Here is an 18,252-nt window from a genome sequence, read left to right as displayed (position 1 = left end):
CCACACATCTACAGCCAAACAAACATCTACAGCCATTTGTTTATCTTTGACAAACCTGAGAGAAACAAGAAATGGGGAAAGGATTCCCTATTTAATAAATGGTGCTGGGAAAATTGGCTAGCCATAAGTAGAAAGCTGAAACTGGATCCTTTCCTTACTCCTTATATGAAAATTAATTCAAGATGGATTAGAGACTTAAATGTTAGATCTACTACCATAAAAACCCTAGAAGAAAACCTAGGTAATACCATTCAGGACATAGGCATGGGCAAAGACTTCATGTCTAAAACATCAAAAGCAATGGCAACAAAAGCCAAAATTGACAAATGGGATCTCATTAAACTAAAGAGCTTCTGCACAGCAAAAGAAACTACCATCAGACTGAACAGGCAACCTACAGAATGGGAGAAAATTTTTGCAATCTACTCATCTGACAAAGGGCTAATATCCAGAACCTACAAAGAACTCAAACAAATTTACAAGAAAAAAAACAACCCCATCAAAAAGTGGGCAAGGGATATGAACAGACATTTCTCAAAAGAAGACATTCATACAGCCAACAGACACATGAAAAAATGCTCATCATCACTGGCCATCAGAGAAATGCAAATCAAAACCACAATGAGATACCATCTCACACCAGTTAGAATGGCGATCATTAAAAAGTCAGGAAACAACAGGTGCTGGAGAGGATGTGGAGAAATAGGAACACTTTTACACTGTTGGTGGGATTGTAAACTAGTTCAACCATTATGGAAAACAGTATGGCGATTCCTCAAGGATCTAGAACTAGAAGTACCATATGACCCAGCCATCCCATTACTGGGTATATACCCAAAGGATTATAAATCATGCTACTATAAAGACACATGCACACGTATGTTTATTGTGGCACTATTCACAATAGCGAAGACTTGGAATCAACCCAAATGTCCATCAGTGACAGACTGGATTAAGAAAATGTGGCACATATACACCATGGAATACTATGCAGCCATCAAAAAGGATGAGTTTGTGTCCTTTGTAGGGACATGGACGCAGCTGGAAACCATCATTCTCAGCAAACTATCGCAAGAACAGAAAACCAAACACCGCATGTTCTCACTCATAGGTGGGAACTGAACAATGAGATCACTTGGACTTGGAAAGGGGAACATTACACTCCCGGGCCTATTAGGGGGAGGGGAGAGGGGGGAGGGATTGCATTGGGAGTTATACCTGATGTAAATGATGAGTTGATGGATGCTGACGAGTTGATGGGTGCAGCACACCAACATGGCACAAGTATACATACGTAACAAACCTGCACGTTATGCACATATACCCTAGAACTTAAAGTATAATAATAATAATAAAAAAGTATATAGAACGTTTGAAGATAATGGGCTAAAAAAGATGTATCATAAGAACACTAACCCAAGAAAGCTCATGTTTCAAACAAGAAATATTTTAAAGGGAAATGATTAATATGAAAAATAGTGGGCACAAATAATATAAAAGAGCATTCTACCAAGCTACAATAATAAACACATATACACATCTAACAATTTGGCCTCAAATTTATGAAGCTAAAACTAACAGAATACTGAGAACTAAACAAAACAACAATGACAGTGGACAATTTTTAAATACCTCTATCAGAAACATATCAAGCAGAAAAAGAAACTGAGATTTAGAAAACTGAGGCTGGGCACAATGGCTCATGCCTATAATCCCAGCACTCTGGGAGGCTGAGGCAAACAGATTGCTTAAGTTTAGGAGTTTGAGACCAGTCTGGGCAACATGGTAAAACCCCATCTCCACAAAAGATACAAAAGTTAACTGGGCATGGTGGTGTGTGCCTGTAGTCGCCAGCTACTTGGGAGGCTGAGGTGAGAAGATCTCTTGAGCCTGGGAAGCCAAGGCTACAGTGAGCCATGATTGCATCACTGTACTCCAGCCTGGGCAACAGAGCAAGACCCTGTTTCAAAAAAAAAAAGAAAAAAGAAAATTCAGACAACATGTTTTGACAAGATTAATCTAATATAGATAAATAGAATCCTGCACCTCACAAATAGGGAACATTTTTATGCATATATGAAGCATTTGCAGAACAAATTCTATAAGATACTTTATTAATCTTAGAAAGTACATGCTAAAACTATTACATGCCTGGCCATTATCTAAAGAGAAGAGAGTTCTTTTTTTTTTTTTTTTGAGACAGAGTCTCGCTCTGTCGCCCAGGCTGGAGTGCAGTGGCGCAATCTCGGCTCACTGCAAGCTCCGCCTCCCGGGTTCACACCATTCTCCTGCCTCAGCCTCCTGAGTAGCTGGGACTACAGGCGCCCGCCACCGCGCCCAGCTAATTTTTTGTATTTTTAGTAGAAACGGGGTTTCACCGTGGTCTCGATCTCCTGACCTTGTGATCCGCCCGCCTCGGCCTCCCAAAGTGCTGGGATTACAGGCGTGAGCCACCGCGCCCGGCATAGAGAAGAGAGTTCTTAAGAAGAGGTGGTTAGAGGGAAAACAGAGATGAAAGAAATATATTCTAGTTTATTTAGTTGGCAATTACTTGTGGGGCATCTAGTATGCTCCATTCTCCCAACTGGTTTTATAAAAAGTACCCCCATATTCCCTATTTATTCTCCCAAATATCTTTTTACCTTTCCCAAACGAGAAGCAGAAATTAATTTTGAAAGTCTCTCATAAAAAATGGATGTATAATTCTTTCATGAATAATGTAGTTATTATTATTTTAAATTGTAGCAAACTTTAAGGGACAAAGTGGTCAGCACCTCATTAAAGGGTCAAGTGATTTATTTTGCCTATTCTGCTAATCAACATTTGTGGTCTTGGGTTTTGTTTCATTACAGAAACTCAGATTTGGATGCAGATGCACTATTTTAAATCCTTTTCCTCACCTCAAAATCCACAAAACTTTGAACCTAATTTAAAAAGTCTATGAGGCTGAAAGTCAGGGGAAAGAGGACTTAACGATGTTTCTGTCATCTCTGAAAGGCAGCAGCAGTGTAAAGGAGAAATTTGTACAACAATCTGACTCCACCGTTTCTCAGTGTACAACATTCTTAACCTCTCTGAACATCAATTTCCTTCTCTCAATTTCCTTCTCATAATGCTATTCTCCCAGGATTTTTGTGAAGATTAAATACATAATGTTCCAAAGTTTAGCACAGGTCAAGTACAGAATAATTACTGAATCCCTGTTGAACCTAAATCTCTCATCCTGAAACAGTAAGCTGAGAAACCCCACATCAGCTAAAGACTGTTCTTTCCCCTGCAGGCACCTTATCCTGCGATCCAGACCCACCATTTCCTGAGTTGTTGACATCAACTTCCTGACAACTTCACTATTTCCATCCTGAAAAACTGGCAGCTTAGATTCAGGGGGGAAAGTACATGTTAGGTATTAATGCCTACCAGATTTGGGTAGTCAGGGGATTTCATATGTGTATTAGGAAAATCTGAAGACTAAAGTCAAAGCTCTGAAGTTCTGGGATTTAGGAAAGAAAAACATGCTTGTTTTCTTTGTGTTCCATTCTCACAAGTGTTTAATGTTAATGTCACTGTATAATGCAAAACAGTGGAAAAAAATAACTTTAATCACTGACAGATCTGAAGGGACACCCGACCATACTGTTATTTATGAAATAAAGTAAAATTTTGAAATCTTGCTAGATAAAAAAATTACAAACTGTTATTGTAACTTTTAGAAATTTTAAATGGCAATACCTTAAATTCAATATGGTGGTTTATAACTGAGTGTAAGTACTTTAATTTATAATCTTCAGCATAATACTCCTGTAAGAAGCATGTTCAGCTATATTTGGAAAGGCAAAAATATATCACAAACATAAGGCAGAAGATGCTTTTGACTTTTTATGATATAACAGCTACATCTATCTAGATATACACCAGACCTTTTGACAGTTTTTTTGTTGTTGTTTTTTGTGGGGTTTTTTTGTTCTTTCTTGTCCTTTGAAAAATTCCAAGTATTTTCTTTCACTAACAAGAAAACATTTTCCATGTTTAGCAAGAAAATATTTATCAGCACCTTCTCCTAACTTAGTGTCAAAGGAGATGTCACTCTGAATCAGCAGTTCCCACAATCCTGAAGCTAGCCTGCAGTGAGACATCAACTTTCACACCAAACTTATATCTTAATTTTAGCAAGATGCCCTCTGCCCCAGCTTTCTTTCAATGTAGCAAGGAAAAGACACTACTTTCCTTCTGGGAACTGGGAGAAGGGTAAAAAGAAATCTTTTCAATGCAAGGAAAAAGAACATGTCACACTTGTAACATTTTCTCTCTTGCTAAGCCATAGCTCCATGAAAATATTAATAGAAACCATGCCTTACTGCCTCACGCCAACAAGGGGAACCACTGGACAGAGACTACATGCATGAGCTGCAACTATGCCCGGTGTTCCGAGGGTAAAAGAATATGGGTACTATTTCATACAAATCTCATGCAGGTTAATATAGTCAAACCCAGAATCATGAACCTTCAGGAAACAAATCCATCTGGTAGGAGGGCTCTAAATTATATATGGAATCCTAGCTGTAAGGGAGTCTGGACAACACAGTTCTGCAAGCTTCACAAGGAGGCACAGTAGAGTTTGGAAGAGATGTTGAGCCAGTCCACATATGATATCTGTTATTATAACCAACATTTGTTAAATACATATTATGTGTTATGTGCTGTGCTTAATATTTCATATATATTAATATTATATCAGTTTAATCCTCATTCCAATTTATAAAATGGATGTTATTATTTCTGTTCTTTCTTTGCATGTGTGCCCACTGAGACTCAGACAGTTAAGATCACAAAAGACACCCTTTAAACTAGCCACCTGACTCCAGAGTTCAAGCTTTTAACCACATTTTGTCATCTAAGAATTTGTCTTGTTCATTAATATGCTGTTAGTACCTAGCACACTTCTTTTTTTTTTTTGAGATAGGGACTTTCTCTGTTGCCCAGACTGGAATGCAGTAGAGTGGTCACAGTTCACTGTAACCTTGAACTCCTAGGATGAAGCAATCCTCCCAACTCAGCCTCCCGAGTAGCTGGGACTACCACACCCAGCTAATTTTTGTAGTTTTTGTAGAATTGAATTTCTACATGGGTTTCACCAGGGAGCTGGCTTCATAAAAGGCTTCAGATTCAGGATGGGAAAATGGCACAGCAATCTGTGTTGTGTGGACTAGGGACCAGCGACCAGGTAGGCATGAGGACGTCTGGTCTCAAATGCCTGAACTCAAGTGATCTGCTCACCTTGGCCTCCCAAAGTGGTGGGATTATAGGCATGAGCCATCATGCCCAGCCACGTTCTTGATAAATAGAAAATGCTCAATATGTGTATTAGTTCATTTGCATGCTGCAGATAAAGACATACCCAAGACTGGGTAATTTATAAAGGAAAGAGGTTTAATTGACTCACAGTTCCACATGACTGGGGAGGCCTCACAATCATGGCAGAAGATGAAAGAAGAACAAAGGGATGTCTTACATGGCAGTTGGCAAAAAGAGAATGAGAGTCAGGCAAAAAGGAGTTCCCCTTATAAAACCATCAGACCTCGTAAGACTTATTCACTACCATGAGAACAGTATGGGGGAAACCATCCCAGAGATGAAATTATCTCCCACTGGGTCCCTCCCAAAACACATGGGAATTATGGGGGCTACAACTGAAGATGAGATTTGGGTGGGGGCACAGCCAAACTATATCAGTACATAATTATTAAATTGAATACCCACCTCCACACAATCATGAAAGACTTGGGTTCTTTTAGTTTAGCTCCTGTCCTATTTCTCCTTTTATTTCCTAGTGGTGACCTAATATCATACCAGGCCCATGGCACATAATAAGTGCTTGGTAACAAATAACATTGGCTGACCCAATGAAACCTAGTGAACCTTAAAGAGTTGTCAGCATTTGACAACTGTAAAGCTCTGAGAATCAAAATCTTGTCTTTGAAGTTGCAACCTGAGACTCTTGGGAACTCAAGGCATCACAGAAGTTTTTAAAGAATTCAGCATAATTCAAAGACATCCCTGCCCAGAACATCACCCTCTTCCTCCACCCGAAACCACAGATGAGATAAATCTTCACAGCCAGATTAGTTGGGAAGGAAGAGCTGGAGGGCAGGCAGCGGCAATGACATGTCCTCCAGAAGAAGAATTCTTCTCTACCCTCCCTGAGTTGAGTCCCCTGTGATGGTGGAATTCACAGAAACCCAGATTGATTTGGGAGATTCAACAGCAGAGAATCTTTACACTCTCGGGGAGGGATATCCTGCAGAGGCATCAGGAGCTAAAGCGTTTCTGTCACCAACTTAGTAAAGTAATAGTGGAGAAGAGATAGTTCTGTGGGGTGCTTAAGCAAAAGGAACTGGCGGAATTCTCTGTGTCCCAACAAAGTGTAAGAAGAGCCAAATGTTGCCTTTGTACCCAAAAGGTGCATCCAAGTAATGGAGGGAGCTAGCAACATAAAAGGCATCAGATTCGGGATGGGAAGATGGCAGAGCAATCTGTGTTGTGTGGACCGATGGCCAGGAAGCAGATAGGCATGAAGATTCCTGGCAGATGCCCTCGTGTCCAAAGCAGGAATTCACTCCATTGCACTTGACCTCTTGCCTCCAAAATATCTCCCAAATTTAGATTTCAAATTAAGAATTAGAAGGAGAAAAATACTAACTGATGGAGATTAAGTTTTCCAACTCCTGGTAGAAATGTCATTTCAAAATTTTATCATCAGACAGAAAAAAAAAATTAATTTTTTTCACACATGAGTTCTGGGCCAAAATGTACGTCCACTGTAAGAAGTTGAACCAAGCAGTCTACTAATACGTAAATACTCAATGAAATAACTTTCAAAAGTGCCAACTTAAAAAGTAGAATTGTCCTGCTTTTTAAGGACTACACAAGAAAGTCTATCAAGAAGGAAAAAAAGAAGAGAAGAAAAAAATACTGATTATTTTAACATTTTAATATTAAATTAATTTATTAACACTATTATATTTAATATTGGCAAAAACTGCAATTACACCTGCACCAACCTAATATAATGGAAATTATAAATACGTGGAAATGTTGACACCAATGAATGTGAATCTTTTTTAGTTCTTCTGGAATAGAGAATATCCACATTGCCTTAGAAGTAAATACAAAATATCACTGCAAGCCTTCCTTCTTTCATTTATTCCTTCATCAGATTTTATTGCATAACTAGTACATCAAGAACCAAGTAAGCACATAGAATAACCTGGCATCCAAAAGCAATAGAGGAATCAGAACTCAAGACTAATGAAAAAATGTTTTAAAAACCATAACAGGACCATGCATAATCTATTATTTATTACCTTATTAACATGTATTGAGTACCTACTAAGTGCCAGTGCCAGGCACTGTGCTAAATATATACGTGTATTATGCAAAGACATGCTAATCCTCAGATCACTTTAGCAAATGAAATTGTTTCAGCTTTGGACCGCTCACACTCCCTTGCATAACTTCATATCTTCCTGTTTCTCCCTTATCAACAGGATGAAGAACATAGCTTGTTAAACAGCTCTGTCTACTATATATCAAACCTGATACCAAATTGATACCAGGGGTTGATCCAAATTCCTTTAACTTGGGACAATCCACTAGCATTGTCGTCAGATTCAAAAGGGCTGGACAACATCTGGATCACAATTTGTTCAGGAACACCTGAATTATGCGTTTCCTTCCCAAGTACACACACCCCTACCCTCTCATCAACACTTGCAGTCCTAGAAATGTGCAATATCCCACATAAACTGAAGAATATGGTTTTCCTGAGGTCCCTGGACCCTGCCCAGCTGGCAGAGGGACATCATGAGAAAGCTCCTGAACGCACATGAGTCTGTTCATCACTGATACCAGTACTGATACCTTCGTTTTACTTACAGTGAAAGTCAAATGAGATCATCTATGTGATAGGCTTTTTAAACATACTGTACAATACCATACAAATGTTCAACCTCATAAGGTACTTTCATACTAAGCTCCCCTGGGCCAGGCTGGTACCTGGCTCAGGACTGAAGTAACCCCCAACTTTTATTGAGTTGAATTTGACCTTATCTACTAATCTGTGTCTCCTCACTAGACTCCAAATGATGGGAAACTAAGGAAGTGGTACACATCATTTATAATGGCTTATAACTGTGGGAAGCAATGTTTTTTTGCACAAGGGCCAATCCAGGAAAAAAGAAAATTTATGTAAGCTGCAAAAAAAATATTAAAGAAATGAAGACATTTTCTACAGGCCATACAACCATCAGTTCTGAGCAGCAGCTAGAATTTGTACATCTCACTTAAGGCAATATTTACTGATGGGTGCTCAGGAAAGAAAGATGAATGCGATGAACCTTCCATCCTCCACAGTCAGCCTTCATGGCTCTAAAGTTTTCATTCTTCTTGGCTGAATCATGCTCCTAGGAATGATACCATCACTGCCAGTTTCCTGGAATGACCAGCCTCGCAGGCCAGTTGGAGGCCAGGCAGCTGCACAAGTCTCCTGTGGTTCCTGATACCAGGGGGTCACACTGGGTCAAGGCCTGGCTCTGCCACATAGAGTCCTCCACTCTGAAGACTGCACCTCTGGTTGCCAAACTGACAATGTGCAATTCTTTAAAGTCACTCGAAAGGCCTCCCTCCCCAATTCCTTTTCTTTGTATTAGTTGAAAAGCAGTGTTTACGCTAGTTTGAGGTATAAAACTATAGGGCCACTTGCTCAGGTTGCTGGTGGCTTCTAAGTGGACTAAAGTTTTTAAGTCCAAACACACAGGACCTTAATGTAAAACCCAGCACCACGGTCAACTATCCTTGTTGTATTGATGCTGCTGTCATGTTAGAAGGAAACATGGCACAGACCACAGAGAAAGCTCAGCATCATCATTACTTACCTATATAATGGAGACGAAGTCCTTTGGCTACCTCTGTTATCACAATATTTGGATCTATGTTGCCAAAATGAGGACCCTTAGCAATCTTCAGTGGCTTGGGGGAGTTCAATTTACCTAAGGAATAAAATTAGGTTAAAAAGTCTTTAAAAAAAAAAAAAAAGAGAGAGAGAGAGAGAGTCTCAGACAGTCAAATCATTGGAGACCAACAGAGATGTATTAAGGATTGAGATCTGAAAAGGACTATAGGAGTCTTTCTACCAAGAAACAGTGACCATAGAGAAAATACCTAGAAGAAAACAGTGACCATAGAGAAAAGATCAATCCAGCCCTACAGCTCCAAAGAAGACAAGTGGCATATCCGGAGGGGAAAATGTATAGAGGATTGAGAAACTTGTAATAAAAATGACTGAATTGGAAGATGTCAAGGGGAGGGGAAGATAGAGAAAAGAAACTGAGCTTTCTCTCCACTGAGAAAGCACACAATTTTTCAGAGAGCCCAAATTCCATGAGAAAAGGGTTCTTCTTATTGTTTGCTCTTTCCTCTCACAGCAGCCTAGCTGGAAAGCAAAGTCAGCTGGAAAAACACAATGCAACCTTCTGTTCAAGGGAAAGTGGGGGAAAAAGAAATCCAAGGTTGCCTCCTTCTTACTCACTCTTAAGGCACATTTTTATCCCATTGTTGGACTCTGCGTTTTCCCGGGGGTTGCCATGGCATCAAAGAGATAAATGCCTTGCTCCCGTTTTAAAGCTGAATTCCCTAACAAACAAAATTGTTTCCATGTGAGGATATTCTCACCCTCACACACAACCAGAACTGCTTTCAGAAGAATGTGTCTTTTTAAAATATGGATGAAATGCATTGCATTCTTCTGGTAATAGAAGAAACATATTTTTATTTTTAAAATGCATAAAAATATTTGAAAAATGAAATGCTATTGCCCTATAGGTCTTCCACTACAGGTGATCATGGCTCACATTTTGGCATATTTATTTCAGGTCTTTCATCTATAAATGTATACATATTTTGTGGTATACATTGCAAAATTGCAGCCCAATTGCATATGCAATTATGCATGCTCCTATTTCTTCACTTGATATCCTATAGACACTCTCTTCAGAAGCAGGGCTATAAAACCCAGAGATGCTCTTTATAGAGCTTTAACATTTTGCTCATTTGCATCTTGCATATTCTTATGAAAAGAAGAATTTACTAAGACAGTAGTCTGGTCTTCATGTCCCCATGAATCTAAAAGTCTGAGAGAAGTTAGCAGCAGGGAAAGATGGGTTCACTGGGTTAGAAAATGTTTGCAAAGAAAGGCCTTTGCTCTCTATTAATTTATGCTGTGAAAGAGAGAACACATCTCACTCATAGGTGGGAATTGAATAATGAGATCACTTGGACTCGGGAAGGGGAACATCACACACCGAGGCCTATTATGGGGAGGGGGGAGGGAGGAGGGATTGCATTGGGAGTTATACCTGATGTAAATGATGAGTTGATGGGTGCTGACGAGTTGATGGCTGCAGCACACCAACATGGCACAAGTATACATATGTAACAAACCTGCACGTTATGCACATATACCCTAGAACTTAAAGTATAATAATAAAAAAAAAAAGAAAGAAAGAGAGAACACAATAGTTTCATATATTATCCTGGTACTATTTAAAGAAAATAAACTGAGAAGTTAATTATAAAATGTCATGATTTTTCTTTCTATAGTTACATGTTCTTTAAAATTATAAGCATATTTTACAATTAGTAATTCATTAGCCCATTCATCCTTGCAAAACAGGTCAAGGTTAGTAGGAAACTGGACTCTGAGGAGTGTAAAAACATGCATGAAGACAGTGTGCTATAGTGGAAATGTTTCGAGTTTCACACCAAACTAAAGTGGTTTCAAAACTAAGTCCTGCAATTAACATGTGTGACCTCTGACATGTCACTAAAGTTCCCTAACTCTCAATTTCCATATCTCTAATAATTTAAATTGAAAAAATGCCCAGCCACAGGGTTGCACTAAGAATTAAATGAGAAAAAATAAGAAAAAAAAAAAAAAAAAAAAGGCCAGGTGCAGTGGTTCATGCCTGTGATCCCAGCACTTTGGGAAGCCAAGGTGGGAGGATTGCTTGAGGCCAGGAATTTGAGACCAGCCTGAGCAACATGCAAGACCCTATCTCTAGCCTTTTAAAATAAAAATTTTAAATTAAAAAAATTTAAAAATATGAAAAAAGCCTTACTCAATGGCTGACACATAGTAGGTGTTCAGCAAATATTTTTACTCTTGTTTCAATGGCAACCTGAGCTAGAACTTAAATTCTATCCTAATATTACACCATTTCTATAAGCAATGATGTTTGCAGTGTTCATTATCCAAGTAGCTAGTGATTCCAGGTTGTTTTTTAGCTCCACATTAGCAAGCGTTCTTGGTAAACACCGCCTCCAGTCTCCTCTTAATAAAAGTTATGTGATGTAAAAAGTTTTCTAATGAAATTGAAGAGTCAGGAAGAATAGGAATGTTCACATTTGCAATAGGTTCCCTTTTCCGAATTCCCATCACAGTAGAGGAAACGAGTTAATTTGTGTACCATCAAAACCCAAAGAGAATAAAAGACTTCCCCTGTTTGCTGTTAAGAAATTTCCTTAACTATTCTACCAGAGCTTCCAGAATCAAGATTAAAAAGAGAAAGAAAAAAATTATGTCTCCACACATTTCATATCAATAGAAGGATGTTGAAACTATGCTGGTAAACAGAGTAAGGAAGCAAAAGCCTCATTAGAATCTAATTGTTTTCTAATTAACCAGACTGGAAGTAGATGTTATCAGGGTTTGCTCAAAAGACTTTTGCAGTTTATGAGATTAAATTAGACCAAGTATTTACAAAAGCTCCTGAAAATATATAGTAGACACCAAAAACATTCTTGTTAATATGACCAAGATTGATTTAAGGCCTAAGAAATAGTAAAAGCAAGGTTTATTTTTGGACATCCGATTTGTTTACTTAGCGTGTCTTAATCAAGGTAACTAAAATCAAAACCACTTGCACAGGTAAATCAATATAACATTAGAAATGGGACAATTCATACCCCACTTTTATATCCACCCTAGGTACTAACTAGTGCTAGTATAAAATAGATAATTGATGGATTAGATAGATAGATAGATAGATAGATAGATAGATAGAAAGAAAACAAAACACTATTTTTTCTTCCTTTTTTTGAGATGGAGTCTTGTTCCCTTCACACAGGCTGGAGTGCAGTGGCACAATCTCAGCTCACCGCAACCTCCACCTCCTGGGTTCAAGTGATTCTCCTTCCTCAACCTCCCAAGTAGCTGGGATTACAGGCATGGGCCACCATGCCTGGCTATTTTTATTTTATTTTATTTTATTTTATTTTTGTACTTTTAGTGGAGATGGGATTTCGCCATGTTGGCCAGGCTGGTCTCGAACTCCTGACCTCAGGTGATCCACTTGCCTTGGCCTCCCAAAATGCTAGGATTATAGGCATGAGCCACCAAGCCTGGCCCACTATTTTTAACCATTTAAAAATTATTTAGTTATGTAACTGACCTAGGCTGCTGAGATAACCTCTAAATTTCTATATATTGATTTCATTTTACAGATGATGGATCTGGCTAATCATCTAAAGACTTGAAAATCAAAACTGAAATATTTGGATTTTCTTCATGCGACAATGAGGAGCCATTGAAAGTTTTTGATCATGACGGTTATGGTTACATTGTCACTAAATGTCTTAGAAAGATCATTCAGAAAGTAGTTTGTAGAATAAACTGAAGGTGGGAGAAATTGGTGGCAGAAAGGTAAAACAGGAGGCTAGTGAAATAATCCAGAAGAGAGGTCATTTTTAAAAGTGTGGTATTAGACAAGTGTGCTTCCACTGAAAGAATTTTTTTTGGTTTGGTTGGTTTTGGTTTCAATTTCAGTGTTTCGTTCCTTCTATCCCATTAGTGATACTTTTTCTATTGTCTTTTATTCTTTTTTTTTGTTTGTTTACCAAATACCCAGACTTCAAAGAGACATCTTTTCTTCTTTAGCGGAAAGACGGCTGCTTTCCCAACCCACTCCTTCCCCAACACATTCTCAGAAACTTCTGGCTTGTGACCTTCCATTCTTGTTTTAAAGTCCAGCCTCTGGTTCTCTGTAACTATAGGAGCAGATGTTGAGATCAGCCACAGTGTTTTATATTCAATCCCCATCCTCTCCTCTCAAAGCACATACAAATGTAGGCCCCTCGAAGAAGCCACCTTTCTATGCAGCCGTAGACTATAAATTCTTTGTGAGAATACTTCTCAGCAAAAGAGAGACATGAGATGTCTACCAGCCAGCGTTCCCAAATGAATCTTGACTTTTAATCCCACAAGGTCTTTCAAACTGAGGTGAATTTCTTTGGAGTGAGACTTTGCAAATCCACAAAAAGTATTTCCTTTCAAGATGCCCATTCCTGAGGTTTTTGAGCTAAGGAAAGCTGACTAGGCTTGGCAGGTGCAGAATCTGTGATTCTAGTGGTCTGCATTTTGGGTCCCAGACATTTTATGATGGTAACAAGGCTTCTCATTCTTTTGAAAAGTATTGCCTGTCTCAGGGAATATATGTATTTTCCTTTTTCACTATGGGAATATCTTCCTTGTTTGGAATACACTTCTCTACCTGAAATAAACTGAAGAAATAGGAATCTTGATGATGAAAGAAAAAATATGATATTTCATGTGATCAATAAGTAAACCTTCTTACTGATCTAAAGAAAAGCCAAGAAAATACTACATAATTGACAAAGCTCAATGGCATTTAAAATGGAAAGATATTTTAAGAATTATCTAGTTTAACTTTTCATTTTTTACATGAAAAGGGAAACAGTTCTCTACTTTGTAAGAAAATAATTCCTTGCTGAGTGTACTAGTCTGTTCTCACAGTGCTAATAAAGACATACCCAAGACTGGGTAATTTATGAGGAAAGAGGTTTAATGGACTCACAGTTCTACATGGCTGGGGAGGCCTTACAATTGTGGCAGAAGATAAAGGAAAAGCAAAGGTACATCTTACATGGTGGCAAGCAAGAGGGCATGGGCAGGGGATATAGAACCATCAGGTCTCAGGAGACTTATTCACTATCATGAGAACAACACAGGAAAAAATCAATTACCTCCCACCAGATCCCTCCCATGACACACGGGGATTATTGCAATTTAAGGTGAGATTTGGGTGGGGACACAGAACAAAGAATATTCCCAAATTTCTTTAATAGAAATCGAAAATAATACCTGGCAAATTGTTCAGAGTTTAAGGATTATCTCATATGGAAAATATTCAGGAGAAGTATTATTTGAGGACGAATATGTTTACTATCCTCCAAGATCTATTTAACATGCCAGATGTATTAATTTAAATATACGAGAAAAATATTTTTAAAACCTCTGGCACTTTCTCAAAGCACTTATCAAATAATTTTGAACGTCCCTGTTGTCTTTATCTACCAGCAAACTGTAAGCTCTGGAAAGATAGGGATGGCATCTGACTTGCTAATAACCATTATTATAGCAGTGACTAGGGACAGCAAGTTTTCCGTTGCTATGTGTTGAATGAATTCACTAAGTAATTAATTAAAATTCTAACATCAGGGCTGTTTTAAAAATAAACTTTTTACTTTTCAAATATTTTTAGGTTTACAGAAAAGTTGTGAAGATAGTATCTGAGAGTTCTCATATACTCCTTATCCAGTTTTAGTTTTTCCTAATGTTACCATCTTACTTTTTCCACGGTACATTTGTCAAAGTCAACATTAGTACGTTGCTACAAAGTAAACTCCAGACTTTTTTTGGACTTGAATTAATTTTCCCAGTAGCGTTCTTTTTCTATTCCAGTACCCAGTCCACGGAGTCACAAGTGTTTAATCATGTCACTGTCTCTTTAATGTCGTCTGGTCTGCGACAGTTTCTCAGAGTGCCCTTATTTTTCACCACCTTGAGAGTTTTTAAAGAGTATTGATTATGTATTTCGTAGATTGTCCTTAGAATTTATTTTGTCTGATGCTTTTCTCATCACTAGACTGGGATTATGTGTTTTGGGAAAGAATGCCACAGAAGTGAAGTGTCCTCATTACACATATTAGGGGAACATGATATGCATATGACATCACTGGTGATGTCAACCTTAGTCACATGGTTAAGATAGTTTGCTAGGATTCTCCACTGTAAAATCACCATTTTTCCCATTTCCTACTCTATTCTTTGAAAGCAAAGCAGTAAGTCTAACAACATTCAAAAAGGGGAAAGGAAGTTTCATCTACATAAATTATTTGAAATTTTTCTGTCAGGAAGATTTGTCTCTTCTCCCCTATTTACTTTATTATTCAATCATATGTATCTATTCTAATACTGATACATATATAAATAGATATATGAACTTATAGATACATTCATATATATATATGATTACATTTCTAAATTACGCTACTTATTTTGTTGCTCAAATTAGCCCAGCTTTGGATATTGGGCATTCCTTCAGTTTGACTACTGTATTGTATTGATACGCTCCCATCCTTAAATTTCTTTTAGCACATCCTTACTTTTTGGTACTACAAAATGCTCCAGGCCTATCTTGATTTTTTTTTTTTTTTTTTTTTTTTTTTTGCCCAGTTCTAGAACCAGCCATTTATCCAAGGAACCCTGGTTCATTAATTGGAAAATTATACTTATAAACCGAGCTCTGTTTACTGGAGTGCTTGTCTCTCCTGGGTGTGATTGCTTCTAGATTTTCACTGTGGCAGAGCCAGATCATGTATGTATTTTATCATATGTATAATATATACATGTATTAAAATATTTCCTATGTTAGTCCTTCTGTGTATATATTTGGAGTTTTTGTATGAAGTTTGCATTGTTTATTTATTTCCAATTTTTAATGTCATTTATTACTTTAAGAAATTTAACTTCTATTTTGCATATGGGGTATGTGTGTTGGTTTGTTACATGTGTATATTGCACCCAGGTAGTGAGCACAGTAGCCACTAGGTAGTTTTCAACCCATGCTCCCTCCCTCTCTTCCCCTTCTAGTAGTCTTTAGTGTCTTTTGTTCTCATGTTTATGTCTATGTGTGCTCAACATTTAGCTCCCACTTATAAGTGAGAACATAAGGTATTTGGTTTTCTGTTCCTGCATTAGTTCACTTAGGATTATGCCCTCCAGCTGCATCCATAGTGATGCAAAGGACATGGTTTCATTCTTTTTTATGGCCGTATAGTATTCCATGGTATATACATACCTCATTTTCTTTATCCAATCAACCATTGATGGGTATCTAAGTTGATTCCATATCTTTGCTATTGTGAATGGTGAGGCAATGAACATACAAGTATATGTGTCTTTTTGGTATATTAATCTATTTTCTTTTGGGTATAGACCAAGTAATGGGATTGCTGGGTTAAATGGTAGCTCTGTTTTAAGTTTGTGAGAAATCTCCAAACTGCTTTCCACAATGGCCGAACTAATTGATATTTCCACCAACAGAGTTAAAGCATTTCCTTTTCTCTGCAGCTTTGCCAGTATCTGATGTTTTTTGACTTTTTAATAATAGCCATTCTGACTAGTGTGAGATGGTATCTCATGATTTTGATTTGCATTTCTCTGATGATTAGTGATGATGAGTATTTTTTCCATATGCTTGTTGATGACATGTATCTCTTCTTTTGAGAAGTGTCTGTTCATGTTCTTTGCCCATTTTTTTAATAGAGTTCTTTGGTTTTGCTTGTGGATTTAAGTTCCTTATAGATTCTAGATATTAGACTTTTTCAAATGCATAGTTTTCAAATATGTTCTCCCATTCTGTAGGTTGTCTGTTTACGCTGTTGATACTTTCTTTTGCTGTGCAAAAGCTCTTTAGTTTAGTTAGGTCCCACTTGTCGATTTTTGTTTTTGTCGCAATTGCTTTTGGTGACTTAGCTAAAAATTCTTTGCCAAGACTGATGTCAAGAAGGGTATTTCCTTGGTTTTCTTCTAGGATCCTTGTCATTTGAGGTCTTACATTTAAATCTTTATCTTGAGTTAATTTTTGTATATGGTGAAAGGTAAGGGACTAGTTTCATTCTTCTATGTATGGCTAGCCCGTTATCCTAGCACCAATTATTGACTAAGGAGTCCTTTCCTCTGCTTGTTTTTGTCAGCCTTGTCAAAGATCAGATGGTTGTAGGTGTTCCATTGATCTATATGTCTGTTTTTGTACCAGTACTATGCTGTTTTCATTACTCTAGCTTTGTAGTATAGTTTGAGGTTGGGTAGTGTAATGACTCTAGTTTTGCCCTTTTTGCTTAGGATTGCTTTGGCTATCCAGGATCTTTTTTATTTCCATATGAATTTTAGAATAGTTTTCTCTAATTCGGTTAAAAATGACATTGGTAATTTGATAGGAATAGTGTTAAATCTGTAAATTGCTTTGGGCAGTATGGCCATTTGAAAAATATTGATACTTTCAATCCATGAGTATAGAATGTTTTTCCATTTATTTGTGTTGTCTCTGATTTCTTTCATCAGTGTTTTGTAGTTCTCCTAGCAAAGATCTTTTGCCTCCTTGGTTAGCTATATTCGTAAGTATTTCATTTTCTCTGTGACTATTGTAAATGGGGTTGTGTCTTAATTTGATTCTCAGCCTGGCCGTTACTGGTATACAGAAATGCTACTTATTTCTGTACGTTGACTGCATACTGAAATATGACTAAGATCATTTATCAGTTCTTACAGTTCTTATAGACTTTTGGTGAAGTCTTTAGGATTTCCTAAACATAGAATCATATTTTCAGTGAAGGGAGATAGTTTGACTTTCTATTTGAATGACTTTTATTTCTTTCTCTTGTCTGATTTCTCTGGTTAGGATTTCCCATCTTTGTATATATCAAGCCATCCACGAGATAGACTGGTGTCTCCAACTCCAGCCCCACAGAGTTCATTCTAGCCTTCCCCTCTTGCTTACCTGTAACCTCCCACTCCAATCGTGATACCCACCATCAACCACCCATTTACTTATTTGTTCAACTTACTTAGGTCAGCTCTTTTCCACTCACACCCTTTAGTGCAATTATGTTGTATATTTGTAGTACAACTTTAGATTCATTTCCTTCCTTAAGATCTCTGATATTCAAGCTGATCTTTACAGTTTGCATACATTCAAGTTCACTGCATGTGATGTGCAGTTCTATGGACTTTAAAAAATGCAGTTATGCACTCATCAACCCAGTATCATGCAGAATAGTTCCACCACCCTAACCTGTTCCTGCATGTCCCCTTTGTAGTCAACCACTCCTCCAATCCAC

The sequence above is a fragment of the Macaca nemestrina genome, chromosome 1, assembly GCF_043159975.1.
Source record: "Macaca nemestrina isolate mMacNem1 chromosome 1, mMacNem.hap1, whole genome shotgun sequence".
NCBI lineage: Eukaryota > Metazoa > Chordata > Mammalia > Primates > Cercopithecidae > Macaca > Macaca nemestrina.
Note: the sequence above shows the minus strand (reverse complement) of the source record.